The sequence below is a fragment of the Saccostrea echinata genome, unplaced genomic scaffold (genome assembly GCF_033153115.1).
Source record: "Saccostrea echinata isolate AGI-Se365-2 ecotype Australia unplaced genomic scaffold, CSIRO_AGI_Sech_v1 ptg000043l, whole genome shotgun sequence".
Lineage (NCBI taxonomy): Eukaryota > Metazoa > Mollusca > Bivalvia > Ostreida > Ostreidae > Saccostrea > Saccostrea echinata.
The window spans coordinates 381,459-402,328 of NW_026889792.1; the positions used below are offsets into that span (position 1 = coordinate 381,459).

Here is a 20,870-nt window from a genome sequence, read left to right on the forward strand (position 1 = left end):
AGAAATCGGTAAAATAACGCTAAATAACAAGTTAATCAAAAAACTTAACGCAACATTTACATGTAGATATATCAAGTATATACGTTATCAATATATATTGATTATTAAAAAAGTTTTCTATCAGAATTTTATCCGATACAAAAATATATATTCTACCTCTACTGATTTTCACCAAATAATAGTAAATTGACCCATTTTCCTGATTCTCTGAAAGTATATTTTTTTTGTATCGGTATAATAAACAGTTAAAGTATATATATCATTAAAGGAGTCAGCAAGATTCCAGTTCTCATCGAGCAAGGCTATATTTCCCTCGGCTTCGCCTCGGGAAATAGGCTTGCTCTTGGGGAACTGAAATCTTGCTGACTTCGCCTCGGAAAATAGCTTGCTCTTTGGAGTTCGTGTATATCCTAATACTATTGTCGTCTTAAATGATTGATTAGTCGGGAAAAAATACGAAACTGTTTAATTCGAATAGCCTTTTACATGTATCTACTTATTATTGTAATACATGTAATAGTTTTCATTATCATTAACATCAACTACTACCGACGCACGTTCCTGGGATAATTTTTTTCAAAGACAAATTTGTTGGAATATTAAATTCAAATCCGTAAATAATAACTCCAATCTTTAAATAATATAATAAAATAAAAACGTTTTAAACTTTAAAGTTGTTACAAATAAAAAAAAAAATATCTAAAGGGGTTTGTACTGAAATAATTCGGCCAAACGGCCGGGGAGGGGGGGGGGATCAAGTCATATGTTTTGGAGGGCGCGTATCATAACCGCTACATTTTCAAAATTTTCATTACCGCTACATGTACATACTCATTGCCTCTACAAAAAAGATTGTATTACCGCTACATTGCCTCGTTCGTTAAAGCCAGCAGCTTTTTCATGTACATATTGGTTAAAAGTACAACAAACACATGTACAAGACTTTTTTCTGCTCACCACGAGGGAAGTGTATGTAGGACTTTGAGCAGATTTTTTTCCACTTTTTTTTATGAAATCTATTTTATGTAATAAAACCTTTTAGAAAATATTAAAACAGAGAAATTGTTCATGGATAAAACACACAGTCTTCACAGAATTGATAGATCTTTGAAGGTCTTTTGCTTGACGTAGGCCTATTGCTGTCTGGAAATCTCATCATTTTCATATTTTGCGTACAGTTCTTTTTCAGACTCGTGGTGTTACTCTCCTTCCGGTCTGAATAGAACTCATGCATATTCCATGCCATTGCTGACAGATTCGAATATGTAGTTGAGTTGTAATCGCCAATACTTTTATAGATAAAATGTAGCGGTAACGATCACCCGAAATTTCGAAGAAATGCATGTAACGGTAATGAATTGAAATTTTTCGCAATGTATCAGTAATGACCTCCCGTTTTGGAATACACAATGTAATTGCATTGCTCCTCATCCGTTTAAATTTTCACCATAAACTAATAAGACATATTAATTTTTTTTTATATATCAGTAGGTTTAATTTTACCTCGTTTTAACATTTAAATATTCTCGAATAATTCCTTTACGTCCTTATAAAAAAATTATCTGATTTTTTAAATCAGATCTCCATTCGAAAAAAAAATTGTAGAAAACACTATTTTTCTAAATACGCATTTCAACAGTAAACCAATAAAAAAAATTCACAACTTACACCGCGTTTATTATAGTAATATTTCAATTTACCTCGATAGGCAAACTAAATAATTAATACAGATAATTCCGGTATGTCTCAAAATGTAATGATATTAGATAAACATGTATGGAAAATTATTAAAATTAAACAGCAACTTGTTGTGTTGACACACGCGCTTTTGAAGAACTTCTTGTGACTATTGTTAATCGATACAGTGTACTCCGCATACAAAGTAAAACACGCATGTAACCAGGTGCCAGGGACAAACAATTTTAATCCGTTTAAAGGTAATTCATTATATCGCATAAACGAAAAAAAGTGACTTCTTTGATTATAGTATCCATGGACATCAAATTATATAAATACTGCATGTATATAGTTGAGGGTAACATTATACATTTATTGACTGGGTTCGAGGGCAACATGCATTTTGTCGGACCCAAGAACCAAACTGTTTGCCGGAGGCCGTTAGTTTGGTTCGAGGGGGTCGACAAAACGCATTTTGCCCGAGAACACAGGAAATAAATGTTTTGTTATTTCATTTATTTATTTTATTATTATTATTATTATTATTTGACATACAATGTACATGTATGTCGACCACCAACGAATGCTAATGAGATTTAGCTGACCCCGCCCATTAGGTGACGTAAGCGGTTCAACATCTCATCGACAGATCCAATATCTCACTCCGCGGTCGAACATCGATTTTTTATGCCCGCTCAGTAAAACATTGGAAATGTTAGATTTTTACTAGTATTGATTTATATAGGAACTAATTTTTAAAGGTATAACAATGTAAATTTTCAAATGATACCCTCTACTACATGTAGTATTCATTATAATATTCTGAATGTTTTATACAAATACTGTAAATAAAGATGAAGCGCTCGCGAATAGATTCCGGGCGGTATTTATTTGGGGGGTTGGGGGGGGGGGGGTGATATCACTCGTCGTCAAGCAATGTTGACTGTTACTAAATTCTATCTGGAAGGCGTGGTTCTATCATTCAGAGGGTAATAGTGTTTTTTAAATAAATGTTTCTCAAAGAATCAAATTCCAGTTATTTACATGAAAGTATAATATACCAAAATAACGATGTTGTATTTCCGGGCCCTTAGATACTCTTGCAAAAATCTATAATATACAGGCCAACGGACTAACAAGCTCATTTCATTAGCCAACAGAAGGAAGAAACTGGTTTTAGGTTCCTTATATATTTCCAGAATTTCTTTAACGGAGTGTGCTCCAAAGCCCTGATTCAATACCACCTGTATCCAACCTTATCAAATAATATATTATTTTTCTTAACCCTTCCATCAGTATAATCAAAGTGGAAATTTAATTAAAAAAAAAGGGGGGGGGATTCTCATACAAGTACCCAAAATGTGGAGGGGGGAGGGGGGGTTGAGGTTGCTTAACATTGTCACTGATTCCTTTATTGAATGTAGATTTGATATCCTCAATATCATCCATGAAATTTAGTACCCTGTCTTGTAGAAAAACCCAAGCGTGTGTCTTTCAGTAACGTTTTATCCTTGAATAAAGTAACTCTCATGGCCCCAGTCATCACAATCTCAAACTTCACCACACTCCCAGCCATACGTAATTTCATACACAATTCACTAGTTCATCATAAACTCCAAATTGTAAAGGACGGTGGCAGGGAGAGTGTGACAAATTTTGGTCTCTAGATTTGGTAGAGCCAGCCTGAGGCATGTTAGCGGATATTGCAAATGCAAACAAAGAATCTTTTAAGCTTGGTTCTAAGTTCTAAAAAACTTTTGACCAACACAATCAGATATACATAGATATTTTATAAAATGAATACAAATTTACTTTATTTCTTTATTAATTCATTAATGTAATGAGAATATTTTAGCACATTGAACAATACGGGCTAGGCTAGGAGATCAAAAAGTAAAACAGACTGATTCAGATATATTTCAATTTTGGACATCAAACTTCCACTGAGACCTGAAATATAAATAGTGAATAATGCCTATCTCTTTACATATTTTCAAATTTGATTTAAAAAAAAATGATAAAAAAGAACTTATAAAAAAAAAACCCCATCTGACCAGAAGGCTCACTTAAATCTTTACAAATAATTTCATTAATAAGTCAACTAATTCTGAACAATATTTGCATATAATACACTGGTTTACACAGATGTAGATATGAGCCACAACCAAGTACAAATTCAAATTACTTCTCAAATAGGTAAAAACCCTTACAAAGATTTCAAAATGAGAACTGGACCTTTATGACTAGGCTTAATTCATCTTTTTCCATTATTTCAAAAAATTAAACTCACTATGTTTCTTCAGAAAAGGGTGTACTTTTATGATCTTAAAATTATATGAATGAGAATCTAATACACTGAAGATGCCAAAAGCCAAAATGCTTGCCTGAGACATTTTGAGTCTACTGTTCTTGAAAAGATTGTTTTTAAAGATTTTCCCCCTCCATATTCCCATCAAAAATGTTGACAACTCTATACATGTAAAATTTAAACCCTAATTTCAGTCCGTTTCTACATGTAACCCCAATGCCCAAATATTAAACAAATTTAAATGTTGACACATAGATACATGCAAAATGAAAACCCTACTTTTAGCCCCAATGTCTATAATTTGAACAAAATTAAACCCATATGATGTTGTAATGTTTGCATATGACTTTGATTTATGTCACCCTGCTAGTTTTTCATTTTACATATTTTCATGCAAAACTTTTAACCCCCTCTGCAGCTCTACCCTTGCCTTAGGGGCAATGAAAAAAAACTTGAATCTATGTTCATTAAGAAACTCTTGGATAACATTTGTCTTATATGACCAAGTAGATCTTAAAATGAAAGTTTTTAAATGACATTATCCCATTTTTCATATTTCTTCATTATCTCCCCTTGGAAAAGGATGCAGCCCTTTATTTGAATAAGCTTTATTCCTTTTAAGCTGAGATACATTGTACCAAATGTGGTTTACATTGACCAAATGTTAAAAAAAATTAGAAAATGTTAAAAGTTAATGGAGGAAAACGGTCAAACATATAAATAATGCATTGTTGGACACCAAAGACTTCTTTTTATCAGAATTGTGCAATTGAGCCTTTGGATCAGGTAAGCTAAATTCCATATCCATGTTTAGCTATGAACCTTACTGTTTAACCATGCAATTGCAAGAGTGTTATATCTCCTTGAAATAATTACACCATATACAAATGTAATTTTAAGGCAAATCACTTCAATATATAATATTGGTACAATTTAGAAGATCTGAAATCCACCGGCAACTGTCAAAAGCAATCAAGTCTCACTTATAGAGGAATCAGTGTGTTTTTAAATCTACTTTTAAAGCTTTAATTCAATTGTCACAGCAGATTTGGTGTAACTTCCAAGAAATATTTTCCGCACTGGCTGGCGGTCTCTCAGTTCAGCATTCAAGCACTCAAAATGGTTGCATGATTCATTTTTTCTGATGAACACTAGGAATTTTCTTTTGTCCTGGTTTTCTTCTTCAGCCCACCATCATGTATGCATCTATATTGAAATTAAATTAAAATGATCATTTAATCATGCAAGTCTTTAAATTAAAAAACACTTCCAATCATAAAATCCTTCCTGCATATAATATACATTTATTTATCATTTTATAAACTGTATGTTGCCCTACTTATGATGTACTATTTTTTTTTAAATGTAATTCTTATACATTCTAGTGTTATATGTTTTGTTAATTGTTATTTGTAAATGAAAATAAATTTCAAAATAACAATCATCCTGTGAGTATTACATAAGCCTACTTGCAAGTGTAATCTGGTTCCCCTAAAAAATTAAAAAGGCTATAATTCTGTCAAAAATCAACAAAGTGTAATGAACTGCAAACTTGATCTGAACTTATCAAGGTACATATACACTCACATATACTTATGAAAGAAAAAGTGAGCAAGCTCACATACCCCACGCTCCCCCAAAACTCGACAATTGCAACATGTAATGAATGGCACAGTGCATTTTAAATACACAGTATAATTCAAAAAGAGGCATTACTTGCAAAAAATCATCACATCAAAACTTCTTGCATATAAGGACATTTAAATCTTTGTATGTTACAAATTTAATTGGGCTGAAGTTTCTAGATAAATAATGGAATCAAAATTTCTTGGTAATATACAAATCTATACATTATGTCTGAAATACCTACAAAGTTTCAGGAAATTCAGTGCAGGAGTTATGCTGACAATTAAACTGTTATTTAAATTCCTCAGTGATTTTGATTTGTTAATGAGTGTAAGTCCATGTCCAACACATGACAATTTACACATTTAAATAATTGATGGAAACAAAATTATGATGTAATCATATGAATTTGTTTATATACTGTACTTATGAAACTATTTAAGGCAAAGTACAAATTTGAGGGGGGGGGGGGGGGGGGGGGAGAACTATCCAAGAGTGTGTGTGTGTTAAATCATTAATATTTTGATCTCAAAATCAATAGGGGTCTTTTAAGGTCATAAAATATTTCACATAATATTTCATTACAAAAGCCGATTCCAGTGGATTTCCTTATTACCTAGCTGGAAAGTTTCTTCAATAATAGGCAAAACTCTTAAGGCAAAAATAATGGAATCGGAATTTCCTGGTAATATGTACATCTACACACTGTGTACTAAATATCTGCAAAGTTTGACCAAATTCTGTGCAGCGGTTAAAGAGGAGTTGCACTAAGAAACTGTTCATCTCTATATTCAAGATATGGCCAAAAATCCAAGTTGAAAAGTGCCAAAATTCCCAGAAAATCAAGGAATCGGAATTTCTTGGTAATATGCACATCTACACACTGTGTACTAAATATCTGCAGAGTTTGACCAAATTCTGTGCAGCGGTTTAAGAGCAGTTGCGCTGACAAACTGTTCATCTCTATATTCAAGATATGGCCAAAAAATCTAAGTTGAAAAGTGCCGAATTCCCAGAAAAATCAAGGAATCGGAATTTCCTGGTAATAGGCACATCTACACATTGTGTACTAAATATCTTCAAAGTTTAAACAAATTCTGTGCAGCTGTTTAAGAGGAGTTGCATTAACAAACTGTTCATCTCTATATTCAAGATATGGCCAAAAATCTAAGTTGAAAAGAGCCGAAATTCCCAGAAAAATAATGGAATTGGAATTTCCTGGTAATATGCACATCTACACATTGTGTCCTAAATATCTGTAGAGTTTGACCAAATTCTGTGCAGCGGTTTAAGAGGAGTTGCGCTGACAAACTGTTCATCTCTATATTGAAGATATGGCCAAAAATCTAAGTTGAAAAGTGCCGAAATTCCCATTAAAAATAAAGGAATCGGAATTTCCTGGTAATATGCATATCTACACATTGTGTCCTAAATATATGCAAAGTTTGACGAAATTCTGTGCAGCGGTTTATGAGGAGTTGCGCTGACAAAAAAACAGGACTGACGGACTGAATGACACACTGACTGACTGACACACTGACTGATGGACGGGTCAAAAACATTATACCCCCCGCAACTTGTTGCGTGGGGTATAAAAATCAGCTGAATACACATGTATCTGCGAGTGCTTAGAAAAAAAAATCCAGAAAACCAAGTGAAGAAGACTGACAGACAGACTGATGGACAGATAAGGGGGAAACCTGTAGTCCCCTCCGGTGTCACTGGTAGGGGATTTAAATAATTACATATGGTGTACAAATATTTTGGAGACTGTCTGGAACAGTAGTATATTCATTAATTTTAAAATGAACATCATAAAAATATTGATCTTAGTACATGTACATGATGTGTCATATACATGTAGAACATGCTAACTAAATAAATTAAAAGGAAGGCCCCACTTTTCAGAGCACAGCTGTAATAAAACAAAGAAGTGTGGAAAACCAAATGGGACAGACTGACAGTTAGACCATGAAGGAGAAAACCTATAGTCCCCTCCAGTTCCACCAACAGGGGACTAATAAAATAAGAAGTTTACACCCCCTCAAAAGTTAAAAGACCCAACTTTTTTTAGATTGAGATTTTTTTTTAAAATGTGATAATCTTACCTTTGGTGATTCAAACAGAATTATAAAACTTAAAACTAGATTCACATAAAATTTTAATGAATAATGAGTAAAGAAAACATTTTTAAACATTAGAAATTTTAATTGATCCTTTTTAGCAAATATTTTTCATCACATGCATCATTCTTGCTATGGCAGGTTAAAATTTGATGAAAGTAATTATCAAGAATATTAGATGTAAAGATTGCAGGGGCTTTTTAATGACAATATTGTGTGTAGGGAGTTTTCACATATATATATATATATACACTGTGCCGTAGAAAGCCTGTCCATTGCTAGAATTTATTCACTATTTTTGTGTCACCTGCAGAGCAGAGCGGCACTGAGGGATCACTTTACCAGGCGTCTGTCTAGCTGTCTGTCTGTCTGTCACACCCTATATCTCAAAATCTGTAAGAGGTATGGATTTGATATTTTGCACATACATTTCCTGGCACTACAGATTTGTAAATTATCATGGGGGTACCGACCTTGTGACCTTTGACCTTGACCTTTAAAATAGTTCATAGTGCTGATATACAACATATTTTTAACATTTAAGAGGTAAGTCTATGCTACTTAGCATGTATACTGTTTGTCATAAGACAATATGAAAAATATCAGCATTACAATCCACTTGACCTTGACCTTTGACCTTAATTGCAAAAAATATCTTGGGCAGATAATTAAACTTATGAATTTTGAATTTTGAGAGGCAGGGTTTAGATAACTGGCATTAACACATGTTCATGAGCTCATGATCGTGTACTTTGAAACCCTATGATATTCAGTTACCAGACAAACTTATTCAAATACTATGAAAATAGTCATCATGATGGGTATTTCACAATGGATCATGTAGACTAAGATTTGCAGTAAATTAATTAAGATAGACTGAAATCTCTTTTGAATGATTATTGGAAACATGTTTAGCTCATGAAGAAGTACTTTAAAAACATTAAAAATACATTGGGATCAGTTCTCAACAATGGATCATGAAGACAGACAAATGCAGTAAAGACAGACTGAAATCTCTTGGAGGATTGTTGGAAACAATTAATAAAATGATAAATAGATACTTCTAATAATTTCAATTTAAATGTTTATTTGACATGTCTTTGAGGGTTAAGGAACCATATTTTCTTAGACTGGCAGAATACTATCCATGTATGCCATTTTTTTCTTTACAGGCAAATGCATGAACTATCAGTTTATCATGCTTTATACACAGTAAATTAGTAATTAAGTAAAAAGCTGACCAGGTACTCATAGATTTGTTTACACTTGAAATGAAGCTACAAAGCAGGTGACACGTGTTCCTTGGAACACTCTAGTTTAAATATGTTGTCTACATACACTTAAAGTCTTCAGCAATCAGCATGTCCCTCTTATAAGTTAAACTTACACAATTAACTGACACGTTTACTTTCAACAGATTTTATCTAAAAATATCTAATGATTTTATTATATATTGCAATTATAAATTCATTAAATCTATATGTCCTTTATTTGTCACACATAGTCTCTTAATTAGGGGTGTACTGTTATACCAGTATATGGAGATACCTTTCAACTGAAGTTGGTTACCAGTTAAAAGCAAAAAATTATCTTAACTGCTTTTTTACTTTGTCAATTTAAAAATTAGAAAAGAATTCAAGTCATCCTAAAGTACACTGTACTTTACAAAATGTAATTCCTTTCTTTCTTTCTTTTTTTTGTTTTTTTTTTTTGTTTTGAGATATCGAATTCTGTATTATTCTATAAATTATATTCATAAACAAACCTTATTTCATAATGATTGAAGAATGCATCTATTCCTAACAATTTTACAATGAAAACTTTTATGATTTTTTTATATTCTACAGAACACATAGAACAGAAGTAAAAATTAAGTAGAGAGTCAATGAATAGTCGACTATTTGACTGTCAGTCGAATGGACCGACGATCGAATAATGAAACGAAATTCGAATATTATTGTAATTAAATAAAATTTAACGCAATAAAAGAGTAATAACAAGATGGAATTCTCATCACAAATTTGAGAATTGAACTGTCTTTCCTCAGAGACATTTGATAAGACAATTTTTCTCAACAAAAAACGGTTGATTTTCTATGAATGTAAAGAAAGTACAGTAACTTTAAGACTTAACTGTGCTTGACTACTGCGAGAATCATTTGTCAGTAACGGCCTGTGTTGTTTTGTAATAAATTACCCACTAATATACTGGGCTTTGTTTGTAAAATATTAATTGGACTTGATATTATACCATGTACCAATTATCTTTTGTTGTTTTAAGATTGCTCAAATGCAAGGAACCAACCATGGCTGTGACAAATATGTTTTGACACGTCGATAATTATTAAAACCATTCGCTTACATTTTAAACTGTTTAAGAACATTTTGATAGCCAGATTTTATCAATTATTGATTGCTCTGGCTGTCAAAATGTATCTAACTGTTTAACAATTTCATAGGCACATGACGCGTAAAAAGTGTGAGATTACCCCTCCCCCCCCCCCTTTTTCCCAATTTCATAATACATGTATTAACAGTGATTTTTCTACACCCAATTTATGTCCGAATATCAGCCCTTTCCTCTTTTAAAATTGCCAAATTTTTCCCCCATTTCAGTTGCTTTTTTCCCAAAATAATACCTTTATTGCTTTTGTTAAATAGATTTTTTTATGTGAAACTTATCTAAAATGGTTCTCAGTCATTCAGACTCTTAAAATAATAGTGAAGAACAGCAGATTATTTTGTGCATTTACAAGACTTTAAAAAAACAAGAGGCCCACGGGCCTTATAGGTCACCTGAGTATTGTGTAACAACTTTCCAACAATTGAATTTGGTTCGTATTTTAAACCAGAGGCCATGTAATTCACAATTTTGAAAGAGGCACTATTGCTCATCATAACTATATGGTTAGCATGCTTACTTTGATTACTTAATACCTAGAGGCAGAGCAGAGGAACAAAAACAAGAGAAGTAGGAAGATCAGGATCAACAAAATAATTAGTCTAGTATTCACTATCAACTCAGAAATTGAGTTCTAATCTGTCCCCCACTTAACACTAATCACCATGCAGCCTATTAACAAACTATCAGTGCTTCTGTACTATTTATAAACCCATATTAAGACCTCTAGCATTGACCTCTCTTATGGTCTTTGAAGAACTTTTAATAAGATAAGTTATTTTTGTCTCATTTTTATTTTTCTATTACTTACAGGTCTACCTGATTATTAAAACTAAGAAAGTACTTTTTTTAATTATACGATAAACATTCTTGCATAATTATCTTATTCTATTAACCTTTCAAATACATTATTTACAGTGATTAATTATCAAAGTGAATGGAAAAGGGGAATAACTTCTCTCAGTAGAATACAAATTAATAGAGCCCTGCCCAGGACCAGAATGCTTAGACAAATGGTTCAGATGTTTAGAAATCTGGTAGAAATACGCTTACTCATATCATTTAAACTTTTACTCAGTTTGCTTCCGATATGCCAAGAAGCAGAGAAGAATTTCACAGGTACAATGCATTTTCACTACAGATTCAACAAAGCCTTACCCTAACACCAGAACCCAAGACCAAGGGTCAAGAAATTTACAAATTTGGAAGAGTTACCCTCATCATCATTACTATGGACTTCAAAGAATTAACACTTTTCCACTATATTATCAAAAGCCCCCCCCCCCCCCTCGTTATGCCAGAACCCCTGACCCAAGGACCACAAGATTTAAAAATTCTGTTCGAAGCTCCCATTTTTATCATAGCTAAGCAATTTATTTATCAGCTCAACACTAAGGAGCCGACAGGATTAATTAATGATTAATTAATAGAATTAATGCTTTTTCACTATATAATCAATAGAGCCCCCCCCCCCCCTTCAAGAACCCCCAAAACTGAGGCGATATATTTAAAAATTTTGGAAGAGGCATCCTTGTCTATCAAAATCATGCACTTAGTTTGTTAAAATAATCTCCAGTAGCAGAGAAGAAGATTTTCAAAGAATCAATGCATTTTCACTATATAATCAATAGAGCCCCGCCCTAACACCAGAACCCCTGACCCTGGGGCCATGAAATTCACAATTTTGGAAAAGGCATCCTTATGCATCATAACCATGTACTTAGTTTGTTTAAATAGTCTCCAGGAGCAGAGAAGAAGATTTTCAAAGAATCAATGCATTTTCACTATATAATCAATAGAGCCCCGCCCTAACACCAGAACCCCTGACCCAGGGGCCATGGCTTTCACAATTCTGGAAGAGGCCCACCTCCTCCTCATAACTATGTACTTAGTTTATCACCTTAATGCCCAGGAGCAGAGGAGAAGATTTTCAAAGAAATTAATGCATTTTCACTATATAGTCGGTAGAGCCCCGCCCTAACACCAGAACCCCTGACCCTGGGACCATGAAATTCACAATTTTGGAAGAGGCACTCTTGCCCATCATAACTATGTACTTAGTTACTTTATTAAATATCCAGAAGCAGAGAAGAAGATTTTCAAAGAATTAATGCATTTTCACTATATAATCAATAGAGCCCCGCCCTAACACCAGAACCCCTGACCCTGGGGCCATGAAATTCACAATTTTTAAAAAGGCACTTTAGCTCATCATAACTATGTACTTAGTTCCTTTATTTAATACGCAGGAGCAAAGAAGAAGGTTTTCAAAGAATTAATGCTTTTTCACTATATAATATATAGAGCCCCGCCCTAACACCAGAACCCCTGACCCTGGGGCCATGAATTTCACAATTTTGAAAGAGGCACTCTTGCTTATCATAACTATGTACTTAGTTCCTTTATTTGATACCCAGGAGCAGAGAAGAAGATTTTCAAAGAATTAATGCATTTTCACTATATAATCAATAGAGCCCCGCCCTAACACCAGAACCCCTGACCCTGGGGCCATGAATTTCACAATTTTGGAAGAGGCACTCTTGTTCATCATGACTATGTACTTAGTAACTTTATTTCATACCCAGGAGCAGAGAAGAAGATTTTCAAAGAAATAACACACTTTCACTATATGATCTATATAGCCCCACCCTTGGGCCAGAACCCCTGACCCTGGGGCCATGAATTTCACAATTTTGGTAGAGGGCTCAATGCTTATTACAATGATGCCAACAGTTTGACTGCTTGATGTCCAGAAGTAAAGAAGAAGATTTTTAAAGATTGCATTATTTTTGGTGGTTTTAGCCCCACCCCTCAGGCCCCAGGGGGGCAGGGACCATGAAATTCACAATTTTTGTTCCCCTTCACCCATAAATGCTGTATACCAAATTTGGATGTAATTGGTTCAGTGGTTCCAGAGAAGAAGCTAAAAATGTTCAAAAGTTTACGACCGACGAACGACGACGGACGAAAACGGATAGCAATAGGTCACCTGAGTTTACTCAGGTGACCTAAAAAAAACCACATGGATCATGTCAAACGTGAAACTAAATACATCGTAATAAAGTGTAAGATGCATGTGAACCAGCGAAACATAGGTTCATTTGTAAATCCAAGTACTAGAAGTTCAACAAGCATCCCTGATTCCATGAAAATCAAACTGTTTCTACACCTGCCAGATGCAACTAATATTGCAGAGTAAATGCAGCAATATGATTTGGGTAATTTAGAAAGCTTAATAATTAGTAAGAAAAAAATGATTTGTTATAAATCATGTCAGGTTATATCATCTTCAATGGCTATTATGATTAGGATTTCTCTTACGTCTACCTTTATGACAAAAAAAAAGGGGGGGGATAGAAATATAGCACGGTCTCAATTAATGACAACTTTCAAAGATTAAAAAAAAGAAAGTTAAAAATGTAAAACTGTTTCTAATTTATTTGCAGTAAACATTTTGAATAAATGATGTGACATTTAAATATATATTTTTACCTGTCAATTAAGGTTAATTTCAATCTTATTGGTATTGGAATGTTTTGTATCAAATTTGCTTAACTTTGGCCAAGTGGTTCTTGAGAAGAAGTTGAAAATGTGAAAAGTTTACAGATGGATGGACAGACACTGGACAACATGTGATCAGAAAAGCTCACTTGAGCTTTCATCTCAGGTGAGCTAAAAACTCAAAAGGGGGGATGTAAAGTCATACATGCACCTTGTCCTTTAGCTTTCATGAAAATTGAAATATATGTATTTAAAAAAAATCAATGAAAAACTACATGTAAAAATTAGTTAAAATTAAATGGTAGTAATCATAATTGTTAGGTTATTAACAATCAAGATAAATGTTTAATTCAATTACCAATAATGAGCTCCAAGTTTAAAGCCATATTTCCAATGGTTGATTCTTTGTCATCAAAACTCCTAAAATCCATCTTAGTCTTAACTCTCACATCTTCCTTGAATTTTTGAGAATCATGATTTTTGTTAATTTTGTCAGCTCAACAGTATTTCCTGACTTTATGGAAGTCTGAAGAAAGTCCTGAGGATTACACTCTACTATTCTTTTTTTTTTCACACTCCCATGAAATTTACTTTGATTTGTCATATTTGGTTTCTCACAATCCTTAAATCTTTCTATTGTGGCTATACATGCTTCCTTTAAACTTGGTTGATATCATGTGTTCTATGATCCACCACAAGCTGTAGAACAGGTGTCCTTCTTCTTACAGGGTTTGTTGATAAGAACTGTTCATAACTGAAAAGATAAAGTGATTCCCATCTATTAGAATGTTGCAGACCTTTAATGAAATATCAAGATTACAAACAGTATTTAAGCTCAAAGGTGCATTGAAACATTACTAATTGTGAGTATAGCAAACATAGATCTCTAAAACATCAGAGGTGGGATGAGTTGTCATGGAGGAATAAGCATCCCCTGTCAACTAGTTACACCTGCTGTGAGCTCCTTGTCATAATAGGGTGAATGGATAAATCTGTAGACAATTCAGTATAAAAATAATGGCCTAACAATTTCTGTATGAAAAACATCAGTAAACATTTGACTTTTCTGTAGACTGTATTTGTTAACAAGGTCATTGTATCAAACACAGAATTTGTAAAATGTTGGCTGTACCTGTATCATCAACTTATTTGCCAATAGCTTGCCTCATTTACTAATTGTTTGTACTTGGTACACATGCTCTTGCCCTTTGAATAAAATGGGAGACATAAACTCCATATGCAGGTGATAATGCTACATAAGTAAGGAAATTAATAATAGAAAAATTAAAGTTACATGTTTATCATAAAGTTTAGTTGTTACTTTGCCAATAATGTCTTTATCTAGTAAAATATTCGAATATAAAACAGATGTATAAGCCTCTGTGGTGTCTTTAACTTTGAGTTCAAAGAGATATACATGTGAATGAAAAAAAAAAATAAATATAATGAATATCAATCTAAAAAAATCTTTAACAATACAAATCTGTGAAGTGCCTGGCAAAAACAAGCCCCCCCCCCCCCCTGGAAATCCCAGAGGTGGGATCAGGTGTCTTAAGGAGGAGTAAGCATCCTCTGTTGACTGGTCACACCTGAATAAGTTAATGTTGGAATAAAAATGAATAATTACTGTCCATTGATAAAGCATCATAAATATATCATTATACATAATACAGTATAATTAGATCTAATCATGTACTGTTAGAGTATGTATAGGACAGGAAATACAAAATATAGTTATTTATAAAACAGTGTATTTTCAACTTCAGGTCATCATATTAAAAAAAAATCCTATATTTCGGATAATTTCCAAACATTGAGGAGGACTGGTGGCTTTCATTTGTCTCATTGTATTTAATCATGTAAATAATGTACCTGACCATCAATATATGGCATGTGGCTTAATTGTGCTATTCCACATGCATCAAAATTCAATTCTAATTATAGCTTTGCTTAGTGTTCACATGGAGTTAATGCAAAGAAATTTGATGCGAAGTAAATTAATTTGAATTAACTTATGTGCATTAAATTCTCCATGTGAATGTGGTTCAAATTTAATCTGTATTAGCTTACATTTAATTCGAGTTAAACCCTCCTTCAGTCTATGCAAAAGACATTGGATGGTCGGACCTGACCGATGTGCAGTGCCTCTGGTCCGATGCGTCTTTTTTTTTTACACTGGACAAGAATGTCCAATGTGTCAGTGTCCAGTTTTGAGCATTATTATTTTGATGCGGTATCATTTAAATGTTTGTTACAAGTAAAAAAAATATCACAGAAATCAAAATACATACATGAATGTGATTAAAACCGCATGGTCTTTCTACAGTTTTATGCAGGAGTGATCCCTTGTTAAAGAAAAGCTGTTAAGCTAGTCTACTACTCTGTATTTTCACGTGTTTCACTTTTTTACATTAGGTTTTTCGGTCTGACAAAATTTGGTTCGGTCCTGTGTGTTCATTGATTACACAGGACCAAATGTCCTGTGTCGTCCAAAAGACTTACGCATAGACTGCTCCTTGTGAAGACGACATTAAATGTACATATCTCATACTGTACACCCTCATCAAAGCTTCACAACCAGTTAATACATATTCTTGTCAGCTGATAAAATCACTTTCGCATGATTAAAATGAAAGTGAACGTTAGGTTGAATACCGATCCCGATTAGAATAAAGACAATTAAAGGACTGTTAAGGACCCTCTATACACTAAATCAAAAATGTTTTTAGTCCAAGATAAATAAAATGAACTTTTGGTCTGAATTTACTGTGCTTTTCCAGTTTTATTGGCATTAAGGTGTTGATTATATACTGTAGAAGCACAAATTTTCGTGGGGATAAAATTTTGTTATTTGTTATCTGAGGTTTTGTGGGCATTAAATTTCTTTGTTACGAATGTAACCCTACTCATTATATTGTAATGTAAAATTTCATGTCAGATTTAATTTCGTTGATAATGTTAACAACGACCAACTGACGAAATAAAGGGATACTTCTGCTTTAAAAGCATATATTGTATATATATACATGTATATATATAATTTGTAGCTTCTCTGGCCTTTCTATTGATAATGTAAATAAGTGAGCAGAGTCATCTAGTGTGATTACATTTTTTATTACTTTGATAGGGAAAAATCATAAAACCTGTTGAAATTTTTTATTTTTTTTAAATTCTAATTGCTAATAGATCCAGTTTTAAATAATGCCAATGTTAGCTTCAGTAATTTATGCATAATTAATCCCATATTCCAAAAAATAAAAATGACTTTTCCCTGCATTTCCAGTGCCTCATGTTAGAGTGGGAGGGAGTTTAAAAATTTGCAAGATTTCAGACAGCTACATATCTCTGTTATTTATGTCTCTATGACACCCTAGATGACAGAAAAATTTTGAAGAATTTATAAATATTGTAAAAACCCATAGCAAAAAGAAATGGCATTTTTCCATTTTATCTCCATTCATTCAGCATTTTCTAGCCATTTTTCATTTCAAAAACATTTTTCCTACATTTCTCTGTCTTTCAATTTTCCAAAAACATTTTTTCAAAACCATTTAAAAACCATTTTTGTTAGAAAATGCTTTGTAAATGGTAAATTTGCACCATTTTCTGTCCATTTACTCGAGCAAATGGAAAAGAAATGCTAGATTGGTGATCTACTTTGCTTGAGCTTGCCATTTTTCTTCCATTTGTTTTCTGAGAAATGGAAAAATGAAGAAATGGTTCGTTTTAGGCATACTCTTAACCCTTAAGATTTGTCAGCAGTTAATTGATGCCAGGTGCCAAGTTTTTATAATGGGGCACTGGCTATCAGATTTCCTCCCCAGCTCTGTGGTGACCGCCTTTTTCAGTTATTTTAAACATTGGACAAGAGCACTTCGACCTAGCTGGTAGTGATGGAGCTTAAATGGCTGAATTATTCTTCAAGGAAGATTGGGGTTTTTAGTGTTTTTGATGCTGAAAAAACTGTACATTGATGACAAAGCAGAATTATAAGATTACTAACTTCTTGGAGGATGATTATCTAACATTTTTAATATGTTTCTAATATTCGGGAAGTGGTGCAGAAGAAATACAAGACATTTACCATCACTGAAAGGGTATTCCTTTTGAGAAGTAAGTATGAATATGTACATATATTTATTAACGTCAACAACAGAAAAATGCTTTTTCTAAAGAGAACACAATTTAGGAGTGTCCACTGATTTTATTGATGCAATAATTAATTTATAAATCACTTCAATTATAGTTCTTTTATAACTATTTTCTTTCTCAATTTTCTCAAGTAAATGGTTAAATTTCCTTGCAATCTGTTCAACCAATTAAGTCATTTGTTTCTGATAAAATAGTGAATACAGGCAGGGCAATTTTCTTGCATGTGTACTTAAATTGTTCATAAGGACACACATTCTCGTAAAAGTTATTCAATTTACGCTAGGTACAGGAATTAATGATCAGCTGCAGTATAGTGAAAAAAAGTGACAAAGCAAGTTTTCTGGTATTTTCTCATTATGCATTTTCTTTTATTTTTAGAATACGTATACTGCTTGCAGATATGGAGCACCAAAATGAACGTGGAAACTGTAAATTTTCAAAGAACTACCATTATTCAGATCGAATTGGGAGAATCCATCAAAATTTCTAGGAATTCAAAACCAAGTTTGTGAAAAAATAAACAAGTGAAGTTTGTTTCATGACTGACTCTACTACCAAGAAGATGGATTTTCAAAGTGCTTATTCTGTGGATATTGAGAACCCAGCTTTTTACATTTTTCAATTATTCTAAAAATGTTTTTAAAATGGATATTAAATGGTTAAAACAAAAACCATTTATTTTTCATTTTCTTCTCATTTGCATAAATGGTTTTGGAATGGTTAATTTGCATGTTATAAGGCCCAAAAAAATGGAGTTTGAATGGAGGTTAAATGAGGTTTGAATGGAAATAAAATGAAAAATGGTTTTTAAATGATCATCCTTTCTGTTGAAAATTCTTGAAAGAGTTGACAATATAAAATGGCTCTTGAATGGTTTTAAAATGGTCAGAAAAGAAATGTCTTTTAAATGGTATTTAAATGGATTTCATTTTGATAAGGGAAAGGTCCACATCGCTGTAACATATAAGGAGTAAATTACTTAAATTGCGTCTGTCTACTCTCTACTGTATAAATACATTCATTGTTCTTTGTTTTTGTTTTTTTTTTTTTTGTTTTTTTTTAATTATGGATTGTATATGTATTGCTTGACCCATATGGGTGTATTATGCAATAAAGAATTAATTATACCCCAATAAATACATGTACAGTGTGTACCCCTCCCCTTTTTTTTTTTTTTTTTTTTTTTTTTTTTTGCTGAAAATAAAAGTGTGCACACCATAAAAGAGAATTTATAGTACCGGTAATTCGTATTTGTTTAATATATTAATACATTACATGGTATGCCCTGATGACAACAATGGCCAATGGTGTAGTATTAATTATGTGTCCTGTTTATTATGGAAAATAGCTAAATAGTGAAAATTATCAGTATGACTGTCAGTTGCAAACATCTTTTTTTTAATCCCATTTTATAAATAATTTTATTTTACTTTTTTATCTGGACTACATGTATTATTGGTGAAGTTCTCTGTCTTTTAAACTGAACCTTTAATTTTTTTTTTATACTGATACAATTACTGATAACATACAGACTTAATTTTAAATTTATTGATCCTCCCAAAATTGCCGGTCTTGGACCAACAGACTGTCATTAAGGTAAATAAATATTACATGTAAAACACTGATTCATGATGATGACTGTAGTATGAAACAATGCAGGAAAACGTATACAGATCATGCTGATACACAAACACATCATCATGAACTCAGATCATTAGAACTTCAGGTAGTGTTTGTTTTTTTTCCTGACATGTAGCTTAATTTTCACTATTAAATGAATATTATATAATTGCATTCATACCATAACTTCTCCCTGCTGTGTTCTGAGAATCCATGAACATTGATAATTTCTGATCCGAAATCAATTAATCTACCTGAAATGTATGAAAACATCAGTTTTAAAACATGAATTCCATGATAAATAAACATGATAAATAGGAAAATATTCTTAATTACTGTAACTTAGTAGAAGTCACATCATTTTCATGAATCATCACAGCTATATACACATATTCTCTCAAAATTGCCCCAATGCAATAATGAGTGCATGTCAATAAAATGACCAGTATCAATCTTTAAATTCTCATACTTTGAATTAGGGCATGTCACTGTCTAAATGCACAGCATGTCTTTGACATTAATATCAACTTATATAGCTGCACTATATCCCTAGTTTGCCAGGGCTAGAAGACCACGTTGAAGCAGGGACCTATACATGCTTAACAATTAAATCATTATGTCCCTGGGAGAAGTAAACAGCTTAGTCACCCCCCCCCCCCCCCCCCTTCATCATTTAAACGTGCAGAAGTTATTTCTAATATTTACATCTCAGATGTACATGTGTTTTTTTAGTTGACAGCTTACATGTAATATGTACACAATATTAATAATGATTTTAGCAGCCCACGTACCTATATATAACCCAGGCAGACTGAACGTTTCCCCGGCCCATAACTGCATAACAGTCATGGCGTGACCGACTCTACTTTCGTTTTTAATATGAAACCTTCGAACTTGACATGACACATAAACAAGATGCGAAACGCAAGAAAACATTTAAAATTTCTGACAGTATATTTTGCTACACATTGCAAAAGATCAACGTTGATTCAATAAAATTGAAATATTAGATGCACGTACATACAGAAATAGTTCCTCTCCGCGAGTACAACACATGCCAATACGGAATGTGTTTACCTTCCCAGAGACATAGATATAGAAAAGATTTCTTTATGTTTTTACTAACATAAATAATAATAACTTTCAGTATATTGGTTTTAACCATTTATACTGCAATCATGCAACGATGCACATTGTAACTACACCACATATACATGTATACATTCCCTAGGTAAATTACTGAGTAGACAATAATGCCGTAATGTCATAATGGACACATATCTTTACTCATTAATTCATAAATATTTTATACATAAAATTTATTTATTTATATTTACGGATTTTTCACTTACCTTTTACAAAGTTTACTTCGTCCTCATGTACATGACTAAGTGTGAAACGGGTACTGTATTATGATGTCATTTACGACGTCATTTGATGTAACGAGCATGCGCACTCGCAAT

At 32.8% G+C, this 20,870-nt stretch overlaps 1 long non-coding RNA gene across 2 annotated transcripts; it reads right to left on the reverse strand.

Annotated features, from left to right (window-relative positions):
- Positions 1-5,027: 5,027 nt before the first annotated feature.
- On the reverse strand, positions 5,028-19,663 carry LOC133201307 (uncharacterized). 2 transcript variants are annotated; one of them, XR_009723069.1, is made up of 3 exons: positions 19,589-19,663; positions 13,994-14,389; positions 5,028-5,191 (listed from the first exon to the last, which is right to left on the reverse strand). It is a non-coding gene; the product is annotated as an uncharacterized LOC133201307 (long non-coding RNA). The 2 variants fall into 2 exon arrangements; XR_009723070.1 differs by lacking the exon at positions 19,589-19,663 and adding an exon at positions 15,927-16,211.
- Positions 19,664-20,870: the final 1,207 nt, after the last annotated feature.